Below are 14116 nucleotides of genomic sequence, written 5' to 3'. Positions count from 1 at the left end.
GCTCTCAAATTAGGCACATCATTGTTCTGGATGGTGTAGAATTCTGACCTTTATAGGTGTATTCCCTTTAACTTTTCACAAATATTTTGAAGTAATACCTATATGTAGTGCAATTCATTCTTAGTCCAAAAGTGCTATTTTTTGAGTTAAGATTAAACTAAAAAGAGCCTATTAAAATACAAAAATAAACAGCATGTTTATTCAATGTTAATATTTTTTCTAATAGCGTTAATTTTTCTGTAAGAAAGTGAAAATCAAGGTAAAGGATTTCTAAAGATAGTTGTAAGCATTTATTTGGAAAGGGTCGTCTTTTAGCTCTTTAACAAAATACTGTAGCTGTATGAAAAACCACCTATATGCAATTTCACAAAACAAACAAACAAAAAAATAGTTAACTGAGAATTTAAGATTGTCTTTTTACCTTCAATGTCCATTACAGTCCTTCCTCCAGCAGCACTGTGGATTTTAGCTTTTCCTTTACACTCCTCTCCCGAATGTTTCTGTTGCTCATTCACAGCCCACAACACTATCATGGGCTATCATTGAAAAAAAGATAATTTCTGTAGTTTTGTTACCTTGTAGACATTCAGAACTAGATGTTCTAATGCTTCTCCTACTCTGCTCAATATCTGTCTCCATATTTAATGAACAGGGAGAAGCACGCATGCTTGACATGGTTGTTACAGTGATTAGCCCTGCCTTAGCCAACATATGGATTCTCCAGCATTCAAATATTCTGTTGGAAAGTATGGGACAATTCATACTTCTCAGAAGTTGCTTAATATTCAGATGGACATCCCTGAGTTGGTTTACAGAGAGTTCCCACTTAAGAGATTATCTTTAAATCCATGAAATCAGTGATTATGACAAGGAATCAGGAGATGGACTTTATGGCTGAGAGACACGCAGCCACCCAGAAACATCTTGAAGTTACGGAGAGTCACCTTTGCAATAACTGGGTCTGTTCCAGGACAATCCCATAAAATTACTAGTGTTTACACAATGAATCTGTGGCCTCCGTTCCTGACCAAGCCAAGTCACCACACCCTCGATAGTAGGTAAGTCCTCCACAGGCACAGTTCCTTCAGGTCAGCTCTCTGAACTGTCTGAAACGTCCATAGCTTGGCCGCCTTCACATCCCGAGAGGGATGAGCTGTTAAGCCCTTTAATACTGATTGCATATTTCTCCTTAGTGGGCGTACTAGCAATAATGCAAGGCTTTAAGTTAAAGTTGATGAAATTTTAAAGACCATGTGTAAGAATGCGGAAAATAGACAAGGAGCAAGTAGGTAGCAGCACTGACTGGTCTTTACAGTTGACTTTGGGGATTGTTACCTACCGAAGGGAATGCCTCAGTCAATATGAATTGCCTGTTTTGGGAGCCAACTCCATTTCTATATGTAATTATATTTACTGCTTTCTGGTTCATAGCTGCAGAGGTCTGTTCTGAGACAGTTTGTGAGAAGGTTTCAATCCACAAAGACGACAGATCTTCTTGTAGAAGATGCAGCATAGTTTCAGCTTCCAAAGTGAAGAAATCAGTCTTGAACAACAAAAAAAGAAAGAAATATCATCAGGCTCTATATTTTTTAACTTGAATGTACTATATGAACAGTAAATTTCTAAAATCAAGTCCAAAATTTAATTTACAATTAATTCAGTCAAAACTACAATTTATTGAAATGGTGGCTGTATTCATGTTTGTTGTGCACATAGATACCATTGGTGATCTAGGAGCCAAGATGTTAGCTGTTTTTTAAATGTGATAGGAGGTTTCAGTCCTGCAAAATTTGGTGTTTCTTGCTAATGAGATACCTACTTTAAAGTTCAATGAATGTTCCTGTGCATATGTGTGGTTACAACTGAATGAATTTTCATAATGTATTGTTCTTTATTTCAAGTTACTATTATTTAGTTTATTGGACAGATAGTGCTAGAAGAATGTAATGTTTGCAGTAAAGAGGATAGTATACCTTCTAACATCAATCCTTTTTAGTATTAAGAGGAAAAGAAAAATTAAGAGGAAAATGACAACAAATTTGGTGTAGCACAAAGTAACGCTGACTCAGCTATGAAGATCCCAGCTAAATTTTTTTAAAAGCAAAAACTCATTCTGCGTTCTGAATTCATGAATCCTCTACCATCAGGCTCCGATCATCACTGCAGTACAATCTCAGGTGCAAAAATAAGTGGTAACATGTCCAATTCTCTTTAACTGTCTTTAGCAACAAAGGACTGTCCCCCCACACATACTCTTTTCTCTCCCTCTTCTTGTCCTTTGAAGGGTTACTTAATGTAGGTAAAAGTCTGTTCTCAGGGTGTGAGATGAGTATTTGCTGTCTTTGCTCTGGAGACTCTGAATTGTATAATGATAGGAGCAGTTATTTTCTTTCTTTCTTTCTTTTTTTTTTTTTTTTTTTTTTTTTTTTAATGGACAAGGGAGTTTCTAAAATGCAGTTCTGGTGTATCTCTAAGTGTACTGCTTTCCCAGTTCATCCCCAAATTAATGAGCATTCCTTCTCTTTCCTACAGTAAAAAAATCTGTTTATGAAAGGAAAATGTAAAAAAGTCAATATGTTATAAAGTTAAGGAATTAAAAGGAGTTAAAATTTGTTGATGGAATGAACAAATTTGAAAATACAGTCTGGCCTAAAAAGTTTCTTGTTTGACTCTCCCCAGAAGGTCACAGGTTTTCACTGTCTGGGATTTTCACAATTACCAAGTAGCGGCTATCTTTACAGACTAGAAGAGAAGAAAATATTTGTGATGGACTCTGTTCTTTATATCACTGTGTCAGATACATGTGATCCATGCCCTGCACCATATCATATTACTATACTAAAAAACCCATAACCCCTTGCTATTTTTCCTTGGCATTCTCAGTTGTTATTTTTAAAGGCACAATATTTTATACTGCAGTAGAAGAGTCTGCTTCTACCATGGAAAGCATTCTTTAAGTGCTGTACAATAACAGAAATTAAATAAAATACTAGTATATAAAATAATATAGTTCACATTTCAAAATAACATCAGACCTTCAAGGGATAAAAAAGCCATTTGAACACCACCTTCGTCTTGCCTGGCAGCCTGTTCTGTGAAATATGAATAGCTAACCGCATAGAATTTAGGACTTCGCAAAATGCAACCTACTGCTTTAGGACTAAAAAAAATAAAATAAAATAAAAATCACTAGGTCAAATTCAGAGGTAAGTCTAAGTGAGTCTAAAGGGAATTTAAGTTGGAGTGGTTTATATTCTTCTACTGTACCACATCTGAAACAGGTGGTGGCAGGTTGACCCCAGCCAGCAGTTAAGCCCCCACCCAGCTGCTCACTCACACCCACCCAGCGGGGTGGAAGAGAGACTTGCAAGAGGAAAAGTGAGGAAAACCTTGTGGGTCAAGATAAGACACTATACTAAGTAGAGAAAAAACCTCAGCAAACACAAAATCAAGTGACACAAAAGTGATCACTCACCACCTCCTGCCAGCAGACTGATGTCCACCTGGACTCTGAGCAATGAATACTTTGGGGCATCATCAATAGCTTGAGAAGGTGGCATTGTTTCCCATGGTAACCTGAGAAAAACTATTTTAATGAAGTTAGTTCTTATTCTTTACATCCTGATAACATACAGATTACAGCTGCTTCTGCATGATGTGAACAAGAAAGCGGTTTTACATTTTTACTAATGTTATTTGTACATTCCAATATTGCTATTAACATTCAGTTTTACTAACATTAACTGTAAGAGCAACCCGACCATCCTCAGTTTCTCTAAAAGAAGCCACCAGAATGGTTGTGAGTATAATGGTTGGATCTTAGAGGTCTCTTCCAACCTAAACAATTCTATGATTCTATAATACAATGGAAGCTTGCCTTGCTAAATACAAACTGCATCTACAGTGTAATTGCAGCAGCAATTCTGCAGCAATACAGTTCATACAACACATACTGTTGCAGCCAGCTCAAAACTAAGCATTTTGGTAATCACATCCATAGGCATTACCTCTGAAAAACAAAAGATTTGATATGAAGACATAAGGATGCTGGATCCTACAAAAGAAAAACAAAAGACCATGCGGTTCTATTTTTGAGAGGGTAAGAATCAAAAGGGGTTCAGGAAAGCAAAACCATTTTCTTATTAAAATTAATAAATAAGTATTTAAACAGGTGCACTCTGCTGAGTTTTCTTTGGATTTTAGTTTTCATGCAAAATGGTTGCACAGGTTGAGCCACAATGAAAAGTTAGTGTATCAGAAATGTATAGAAGAACTTGAAAATATAGTCCTGGACATCCTTCAGTATTGTGGGCTTGTTTTGTTTTACAGGAGATGCAAAGGGAATGCTGCTACTGGAGTCAGACACCTTTCTCTGTTCAAGAAACCTACTTTGAATTTCTGTTATTACTGCAGAAAGATGGAGTTTCTCTCTTCATGGGTCCACTGACTGATTTAATGTATCTCCTGTCATGCTGCTGCTGTAGATTTCATCTCTTAAGGGAAAGAAGTAGAGAAAAGAGTAGTAAACTGCACAGCAATCTATAAAACTATTGGCATTTCGAGCATGTTCAGTATGTCTCTGTGATTAAAGGCAAATGGTGCATACATGCTGATGTTTTCTCTCTGTTTTTGAAGGACACAGTGTCTGGATTTATTATATTAATACTAATCTGAGCCTCTATAACAGTATAGTATTTTTATTTGATGACACTGTGGTCCTAAGATTATTCCTCATGTTGGGAAAGCTTTAAAGTAAAGGGCACTTCACATATCTGTCCAACAGTCCACTGTTGAATGACCATGATTCATTCACTGGATGGGAAGAAAGTACCTTGATCAGTCCTGAAAGCAATCCATCATTAGACCAGCACATTAGCTTTCTTCAAATTCATTTGCGAGATTCTTCGCAGGAAATAGTGGCTAATAAAGTAAGGAAATGACAGAATAATATTGAGGCCCTATTCAAGCACTAAACCCAATTTTTTCTCAAACACAATAAAGGACAGTTGGACAACCATCTATAAAGTTGCATTTATTTTCTAAGAAATAATATAGAGAGATTGCATTCATAATGCCGAGCCTTTAAAACATGAGCCAACATAACGCTTTCAATTGTCATTCTCTTTCCACAGCCGGTGTGACTGCTGCCGTCCGGTGACTTTTCCACTAACATAACCTCAGTCCTAACATCCAGGTCAGAATCCCACACTCCCAAAACCAGGGCCTGGGAAGGCAAGGCTTATAATGTGCTGGTCTCTGAACTCAGACTGCTGGGTTGCACTTCCTTAAATCCTGTAGGGAGCCTTGGTTGAGGTCTGAATAAACAGCTGAATTTCAGGCTGATAAAATGCCCTGTGAACTTAAAAGACTGAGTGTTATACACAAACATTAGTCTTCAGAGTCTCTACTTTTTATGCCCCAGGTTTCTAACTTCCTTATGAGAACTAAATTAGAAAAGTAAGTATAATGCATACTTGTGAAAAAAGAGACAGAATAGGAAGGTTGGGTTTTAAAAGAAAAACAGAAAAAGCAGAGGAAGAGGAACTGGATGGGAAAATATTCCAAAGAAAGTATAAAGCTGTCATTGTCTTGTGAATTTTTGCAGTTCATCATCTTCAAATGATTCTTCATTCTTGTCTTTTGGGGATCCACCCTATCATCAAATTCACCAATACTTTCTTGCCAGGAGTGTTTGTATTTTAAAAAGGAAGAATCTGCTTTATGGTTTGACTTTGTATGTGAATTGTTTAAAAAAAAAAAAAAGAAAAAAAAAAGAAAAAAAAAAGAAAAGATATAACTGTATCTTATGCAAAGTGGTGAAATACGTATTCTACAGTGAATGGCAGGTTTTTCATTCTCTAAAGTACACTCAGGATTTCATCTAAGGGATAATTTTTATATATGTGTGTGTGTGTATGTTTTTTTTCTTCCCTCCAGTAGTAGTATGTTAACGCATGAATACTCCTTTCCAGAAACTAGAACCCAGTGTAGTTTCTGATGTGGTAGGAAGTTGGCTGTGGAACAGTAATAGTCCCATGTATGATTTACTATCCTCTCTATGTTAGAGACAGGAAAGGCTCACTTTTTATTTATTTTAAATACTAGATAAAAACTGGCTAAAAGATTGATCTCCCAGTTGGTCTGCTTTATGGACAAGCCAGCAGAAATTACGGCAATTCACATGGGCACCAACCAGTGCATATACACAGAAGTCACGGTCTCGTAGCTCGCCATGTGTTTCTACGGGCACTCCAAGGGCTTGGCAGTCAGTGCGAGGTCTTTCATTTTGCTAAGAGCTACCTCCTCGTGTTCACATGCAAAGGCCAAGTACATGTGCAGTTGCTGCACAGGAAATTTATGGAGTCTTTTTCAGCAAGGAGCAAACCGAGCCTCTTCACCTTTTGCGGACCTGCGTGCTGCATCTTTTCTAAGCAGGTAAAATCCCTTGTATTAACGATGTTGGTTGAGGAGTGCCGTTTTCCTGCTACTCCTTCCCATCATATCATCTTCTGGGCTCAAAGGCCACACAGTAATTAATCTTAGAGAGTGACCTTAGCAGGGAAGGGCTCTAGGATGTTTTTATATTTAAATTCCGGATACGTAAACCAGGAGTTTCTTACAGTGTAATCTGCTTCTAAAATTAACATTTATCCATAAGTGACATATGCACCGAGTTTCTGAAAAACTATTTTTGTGGTGGATTTCAGTAACTGTCAATATATGATTTAGACTATTCGTGGAGTGAGAGCCCAGATTTAACTCTCCTAACAGATAAGAAAATGCCGCCATCTGTTGCTCCATGCAGTAAGTGCAGCTACTTCCTACAGCTGCTGTTTGTTCAACCGATTCTCATTGCCCTCTGCGTACCTCTGCTGTTATAAGAATTCAATTGGTTTTCGAAAAAGCTGGGCTACTCCTGTTTCACACTAGAGTAGCTTAATGAATTTCAATGAACTTACATCGTAAAATGTTGAAACAAGCATAATACTTTTATTTTTCAATAATGGGGTTGGTTAAGGATTTATGGGAATTATGCCACTGAGTGAAGGGCGATTTCTCTAATTGTTAGAGATTAACTGTTGGGGTTACTAACCACCGGGCTGCTGAGAAAAAACAGTGCATTTAGTGCTCTCACTGTTACTTAAAAATCCTTGGCTCTTACCTTGATGCTATAATGAAACAAATGGCCTGAGGTGACTGTTGTGGAAATAGTTTAGAATCTGCAATACAGAAGAACCTGGAAAGAATGAAAATCTTATTCTAACATGTGCTTTTTCTAAATTTCTAATATGTAATATCTAACAAAGGCTTTTATATTCCTATATATTAAAATTTTCCTGTTTCTTTTTTTCACTCAGATACTTAGGGTCACCATTTAATCTTTTAAAGGCCAAGAAAATAAACAAAACAAAAAATTCCATACAAAACAAAACCCCTTCAACTCCAAATAAGATGTATGGCATCTACAGTCTTCTGCTTTATTCACAGTTTCTTCCCATTAGCTTGCACACTTCTAATCTCTCAGGTCAGGTTGTACTGTATTGTTTTACCAATAGAAGTCACACACAAGTAGTATATGAAGGTACAGAAGGCTAGCGAAATTTGGTTGCACTTCGGAGGACTGTGGGTCTTTCAAACTCAACCATCTGCTTTCAAAATTTTGCTTTTGAATTCTTACAGATGCACATCTGATGGGACAGGAGATGGAGCAAACTAGATTTCCCAAGAGGAAAGCAAAAATCTGTGATTAATGCAAATTTAACCCATTCTCTCAAAAGCACTCTTTACTCTCATTCCAGTTCTGACTTGCTGATTAAACATCTCCCACTTCAACTTCCCCATCCTCATTCTTCCTGTTCCTTCTCAGCCTTCTGCTAGTTCCTGATTCCAAATCATACTTTATTTAATTCCCTCTAGTTTTGATCCATATCTTCTTGAAAATTTGAGAAACAGTATTACTCAGCATGTGAAACTACAAACAGTTCAACACTGATGCCAGCTTGTTATTTTTTGTTCAAAATGTGTTATTTCCAAAAGGCACAAGCAAAATGCCTTGTTTACAAGTATGGGCAGCACAGCCTCATCAGAGTGTGCACAAGGCTTGGATTCACGAAGGCTAAATTTATGGATGCTAATCTACAACCAGCAAAAATGGGCTTCCTATTATGACTTGTCCATTGGGCACTGAGTTAATGCATTACCCATAAAGGCAGTCTAGGAAGATTAGCCTCATTAGATTAAAGGTAGTTTTTGTGGATAGTCACTGTAGAAACACCATAATAGTATGTAATCTATATGTATCTGCCTTTAAAGTATTTCACATATCTTTCTCTGTTATGCTAAAATCTATGGATCACAGCTTCTAATATGACAGTTCCAGATTACTTACAAATAATGATTCTTCCGTTTCCTCCTCCAGCTCCTTATTCAATTTTTTCTTCTTCAAAAGTAGAACCTCTGTCCATGCAAAGCCTGGCTCCAGCTGTACTTGCCTTGTACTTCTACAACTACCTGTGAATACAAAGACACATGCAGTTGTTGTTAGATACTATTTTGTTACCACTGTAGAGGGTTAGCTACAAAACATTGCTAGAGTGTTGACAAAAATGAACTTGTACAAAAAGCAGTAAGAAACTTAGTTTTTGAAGGAAGTGTGATAATGTTGAACATTTATCCCAACTTTATATTCTCCAGAATGCTGAACTTTTAAGATGTAGTAACAGTTGCACCTTTTTTCCTCTGTCTGTACCGTAAACCCCAGACCTGAAGACTAATTGTGAGACACAGATACCAGCAAAATTACAGGATTACTCTAGGTGTACATCATAAGTGAAATCTGAATCTATTTTATCCATCTCTGTTAAGTATTTTCATTCTAATTTTCTGCTGTGCCTGTACTCTGTTGATATCCTTACTTTTTCTCTTGCAAATGTTATGAGAGTTACACATATATTTAAAAGAAGAACACTTATACCGCCTGCTGTGCACAGCTTTCCACCATGATCTTGAGCACTGTTTTGTGAAGTTGCAGGAAAACATCTGTGAAATAAATGCTCATTTTACAGGCAGGGTAAATAAGAAACAGACATGGAAAGTAAGATAGCATATTTGTACCGTAGCTGAGTGGAAGTCAGTCTTCTGGCTTTCTGCTTTAATCAGCTTATGTATGGGTTTTCTCAGAATATATGAGAGCGTTGATCTTTCATAAGCATTAAATTCCTTTTGGTAATTATTTTTCTTGCTTAGATCACATGTTATGAAATGAAGATTTTCCTTATTCATAAGCTGAATTTTAACATTTTCTTCAGAAGACTTTTTTTTGCATGGTGAAGAAGGCCATGTCCTTTGGGGTAAAATGTAAGTATTTCCCCTCAGCTCATCAGTAAAATTGCATCATTTATTTGCAGTTTTGTCACCCTTGAATGTAACAGTTTATTGTCTTAGAAGTGACACGGAAAGAATATTACTCTCTGCTTATTATTTTAACATAGCTACTACCTATGACTTAACCCTTCAGTTCCCAACATCTTGCAAGGTTTTGGCCCGATAACTAGTCAGCACTAACAGATAAAATGGGAACTCATCCAGATCCAGAGGACGATGTAGAAATCTAAATGAGATTCAGGGACATATGTTCAAAACTTGATCTTGAAAACCTCCACATAAATTAAGCCTAGAAAAGCCAAAAGACAACAAATATGTCCTACTTCTTATGTTATCACTCAAGATCATTACTGCAGGAATGCAAACAGAGCATCGTACCTGCCAGAAGATTTCTGGTAAGACATGGTGTGGCAACATTTCTGTCCATTCTCAAACACTTGCTTCTACCTCCTTAACACTGCTGTGATTGCCAAGTTAACTGTTTGAGGAAAATGACCCAAGCTAAAATATGTAAATACAAAACAAAAACCATGCACACATGCAAAAAACCCCCCAACAATCCCCGCCGTGGCAGGATAATTTCACTGTTCTGGTTCAGACAACAGATCTACAGACAGTCGGACCACTAAAAAATGGTCGCAGGTGGCTGATGAAAGAGCAATGGGGGGACTTTTTTCAACTCTGTCCTTATGTCTTGATTCTGCATATACTCTATGGAATTCTTTTCCCTGGACGTGTAGGAGGATCCACTGACTGGAACAAATGTTAGATCAACACAAGAGATACGGAGGACTACTTTAAGTAACCTTATAAAAAAGAAAATTCAGCAACTTAACAAAGAAAACGACAACAAAGTCAAATGACTCCAGAATCTGTCGAAGTCAGAGGTGCAGAAGCTAGAACAATTCATTAATGCTCCGTGCAAGAAGATCTGAATTATTTTAAGAGCACTGTATTTGCATTTTAGATATAGCAGAATGAACTAATTATGAAATGTATGCATCAAAGATTTCAATTTCAGGCTTGACTTTACTTTGGAGATTAATTTTTTACTTTATCATTTTTGCAGGCAGTTCAGCGGACAGCCTTATTTGAATGTTACTCATTGTTCAGTGATGTATGAAGTGTATTTAATCAATGTGAAGAAAGTAATATTAAACTATTATCAGAAGCATCAAATGTTCTAAAAAATCTCAAAAGGAAGGTCAAAAGGTAACATCTCTGCTAACAATATAAGAAACAATGTATTTAACTTATTCTTTACCTCCAAGTTTTTCATGGCATATACATTAACCTTTTTCACATAAAATTACAATGTAAAATGTGGGGGGTTTTATCCCCTTGATTAAAAATATCATAAAGATAGTGGATCAAGTAAGTTTTCAATGCTTTGCTAAGAGGTATTAAATAACTATTTTAGAGTTGATGTGCATTTTAAATGGCTGGCTGCAAAAACCTTGGACAGGACAGTCCTTGTGGCCATCATTAAATCATTTGTCAGTGCGTTAGTTACTACAGAATAAGGTAATTGAGAACAAGGACAGTTATTTCAATAATTCACATGTTTTTGCAAGTATTGCAAACCCCTCTTTATTAAGATCCAAGGATGATCTTAATAAAAACATCACACGAGCCTCTATTTTATCCTTTTTAATCTTTCCAGGGCCACCAACACAGTGACAAACATGTCATCTTAGTTTTGACTAAGACAGCTAGACATGAGAAACTATTTGTCCAAAAGCTATAAATGAGAAAAACATTCATTTTCAAGGCAGCAGTTCCAACCCCATTGTCCAGCATTGCTCCATCTGAAGTGCAGACGGCATTTCAGTCCCTGTCCAACCAACGGCCGCCTTCTAAAAGCATTTCCACAGTGGGTGCCATAGGTTAAAATCTTGTGGATATAAAGCTCTCTCAAAACCACCGCAGACTTAACCTCAGTTGGTTAGGTTAGCGTGGAAGGCACACATGCCAGCCAGAAAAGTCACTGCCCAAAGGAACCTGAGCTATGCCAACAGGCAACACTTTTCTGACAAGCTTGGACTGGAAATTTTTATTTTCCACATTCACTGCCTCACACTCATGAACTGTATAACCAGTAATGGAGCAAGAAGTATTAAAAAAAATAAAAACCTCCCAAGTCCTATATGGCTTCCACATTTGACGTCAAGGAAGGCATCAACTCTAGCTCAGAAGTCCAGAAGTTACTTCTGAATCGAACAGAAGGGACTTGAAGGAAGAGACTAGGTGCATGCAAACCACTGGCAAGGTAAGATATGCTCAGAGGGTAATTTTCAATGTCTGTTTGAACTAAGAAATGAATTAATTACATCAAAAAGTGATGACTTTTGCACTGTGGCTTTTAGAGTAAGTTTCTGATTAAAATACGGATAACTGATTTTTTTTCCTAGTTGAAGATGTACTTAAGTTAAAGTTAACTGTGTTCAAAGAAAATAATTTTATACCACTATTAAAATGAATTACTGTCTCCTTACTGTCTTTTTAACAGATCTGTGGTATCACATCCAACAGTAGCTGATGGCTTTGCTTTTGTCTCTCTCTCCATTACATCAAACTTGCAGTTTCACATGCATAAAGCAATAAGACTGTTTGACTGAGGACTTCTGTAGTGAATGGGCTATTAAGAGTGAGGACTACTTCAAGTGGCTAGTAAAAATGCTTTCAGTGAAAGAGCAAAACATTACTTGAATTTGATATGTTTGCTTCAACAAACCTTCTCAATTTCTGCTTTGATTTATTAGTGTGTTGCAGAGAATGCTGTGTATATTTAAAGTTAGCCTCACACAAGTATATTGTAAATGTTTATACAGAGCAATGACATCCCATATACAAGAACACACAGGCTGACAAAGGAAAATATTTCTAGCTTCTCAACCTTGGAAGCAATGAAAATGCAAAATTATCTGAAGTTTCAAAATAAACATTCCATGGGATCTATTACATCTTATATGTGACCTTCATTCTCCAAACACAGCAAATGCCTTTTAAACATCACTACCACAAAGAGTTCCCCTCGCTTGCAGAAATCAAGCATAACTAAGTCTTTTCAGGATTCAGGTTATACTGTCTTGCAGAATACTTTACCTTCTAATTTTATGACCAGAGGTGATTCTACAACATCCCTGGTGGAAAGTACTATTAGAAATGCATTCGGCTATTTTAAACAGTTTTTGATGTGACTGGCATTTTTCCCCTTCTTTAATGAGTGTTGAGTATACATAAATTATTACTGTCTCCTTTCCTTCCCCTCACGTAATTTTTTTACCTCTATTTGAACAGATGTATTGGCATGTGAAGGCTACTAAAACTACATAGCCTGACAGATAAGTCACCTACTCAAGCAGACAACTTTTGATTCAATTCCTGATTAATTATTTTATTGAGGAAAGTTAACCTATCAAGTCTAGATTTAATACAGTTCTAAAATTTCATCATTTAGAGTCCAGTTACATCACCCTAAAACACTCAAGTTGTACTTACTGATCGCCAATTGCAACAAGTATGTCAATGTGTCTAAGAATGGAAGTGTATTCTTCAAGCAATAAACCACTGGTGCTGTAATTTAAGATTACTGGGTATATTAAAAAAACACACACAAAGATGTTAAATGCAAATAAGTACTACAGGTATGAAAGGATATCGGTGGGCTAAGTTAATCCTGTTCTAATAAAGTACCTGTTATTGGTGAGTATCTGATTTACAGGTGAACACTGATGAAATAAACAATGGAAAAAAGGTCTCTAAAAAGCTGAACACTCAGCAGCACGTTGTTATGGAAATAGCATTCTCTGAAAACTTGGCGTTTCAGCATTAAAGGTCAACAGAGCAAATCCCAAAGCTTCATTATATTTCTTGTGACTTATCAAAACCACAGAGTATTATAATTTTTTCTTTTTCAAATGGCAACCTTCACATGATATGTCTGTACAGCAAATTAAGCTTACTCTGCTTTGTTATATTTAGCATAAACTAAAACTACCATAAATGCTATTTCTTTTTGTGCTGCAATTACCACATTAAATTATCCATTTGGAAAGATGGGCAACATGTATGTTACCTTGTTCCACAAAGGATCCTCTGCTTTGGTATGTATCCACTGGCCAGATGTCGTTGTCCCTTTATGCTTCTCCCCTCACGGCCATCTAAAAATATAGTTAAATCTTAGAAAATTATAATGGAAAATGATTATTAAGTAGTTAAAGTTCTTCCATTCTTTTATCAGATGTATTGTAAAACTAGAGGTGGGCAAGTTGAAAGTCTGGATTATAAAGCTTTAAGTCTCCATTATGTGCTGAAGGAGCTGCTCAGGTATAGTTTCCACAAATAGTTTGAAAACATATCTTGAACTGTAACACCACCCCGATTCTGCAGCTGATCACATGCACTCAAACTTACTTGCAAGAACACACATCACATTTTGATCTAGGTCTACCATTCGAGCTTTGATTTTTGAGCTTCACTTTAAATAGCTTCTTGACATTACGGACCACTGAGATGTGAAAATACGTGACATATCAAAACACACGTTAATGTGTTAAATAGCAAATGTTAAAGTAAGTATTAAATATTAAATAGTATAGTAAAGAAAATGATTGGCTGGTATGTATTATCAGCTTGAAGTACCACTAATAACAACTTAACAATATAATGTACTTAAATTATAGTACCTATTTAAAAGAGGCCCCCCCCCTTTCTTAGATACACAAATATA

At 36.5% G+C, this 14116-nt stretch overlaps 2 long non-coding RNA genes across 2 annotated transcripts; both read right to left on the bottom strand.

Annotated features, from left to right (window-relative positions):
- Positions 1–279: 279 nt before the first annotated feature.
- On the bottom strand, positions 280–4455 carry LOC126047188 (uncharacterized). Its single transcript, XR_007508526.1, has 3 exons — positions 4390–4455; positions 3476–3586; positions 280–1543 (listed from the first exon to the last, which is right to left on the bottom strand). It is a non-coding gene; the product is annotated as an uncharacterized LOC126047188 (long non-coding RNA).
- Positions 4456–7169: 2714 nt separating this feature from the next.
- Positions 7170–13549, bottom strand: LOC126047398 (uncharacterized). The gene is made up of 4 exons (XR_007508565.1): positions 13463–13549; positions 9763–9862; positions 8390–8511; positions 7170–7237 (listed from the first exon to the last, which is right to left on the bottom strand). It is a non-coding gene; the product is annotated as an uncharacterized LOC126047398 (long non-coding RNA).
- Positions 13550–14116: the final 567 nt, after the last annotated feature.

Source organism: Accipiter gentilis, chromosome 17, assembly GCF_929443795.1.
Source record: "Accipiter gentilis chromosome 17, bAccGen1.1, whole genome shotgun sequence".
Classification (NCBI taxonomy): domain Eukaryota; kingdom Metazoa; phylum Chordata; class Aves; order Accipitriformes; family Accipitridae; genus Astur; species Astur gentilis.
This window is presented reverse-complemented; position numbering and strand designations above follow the sequence as displayed.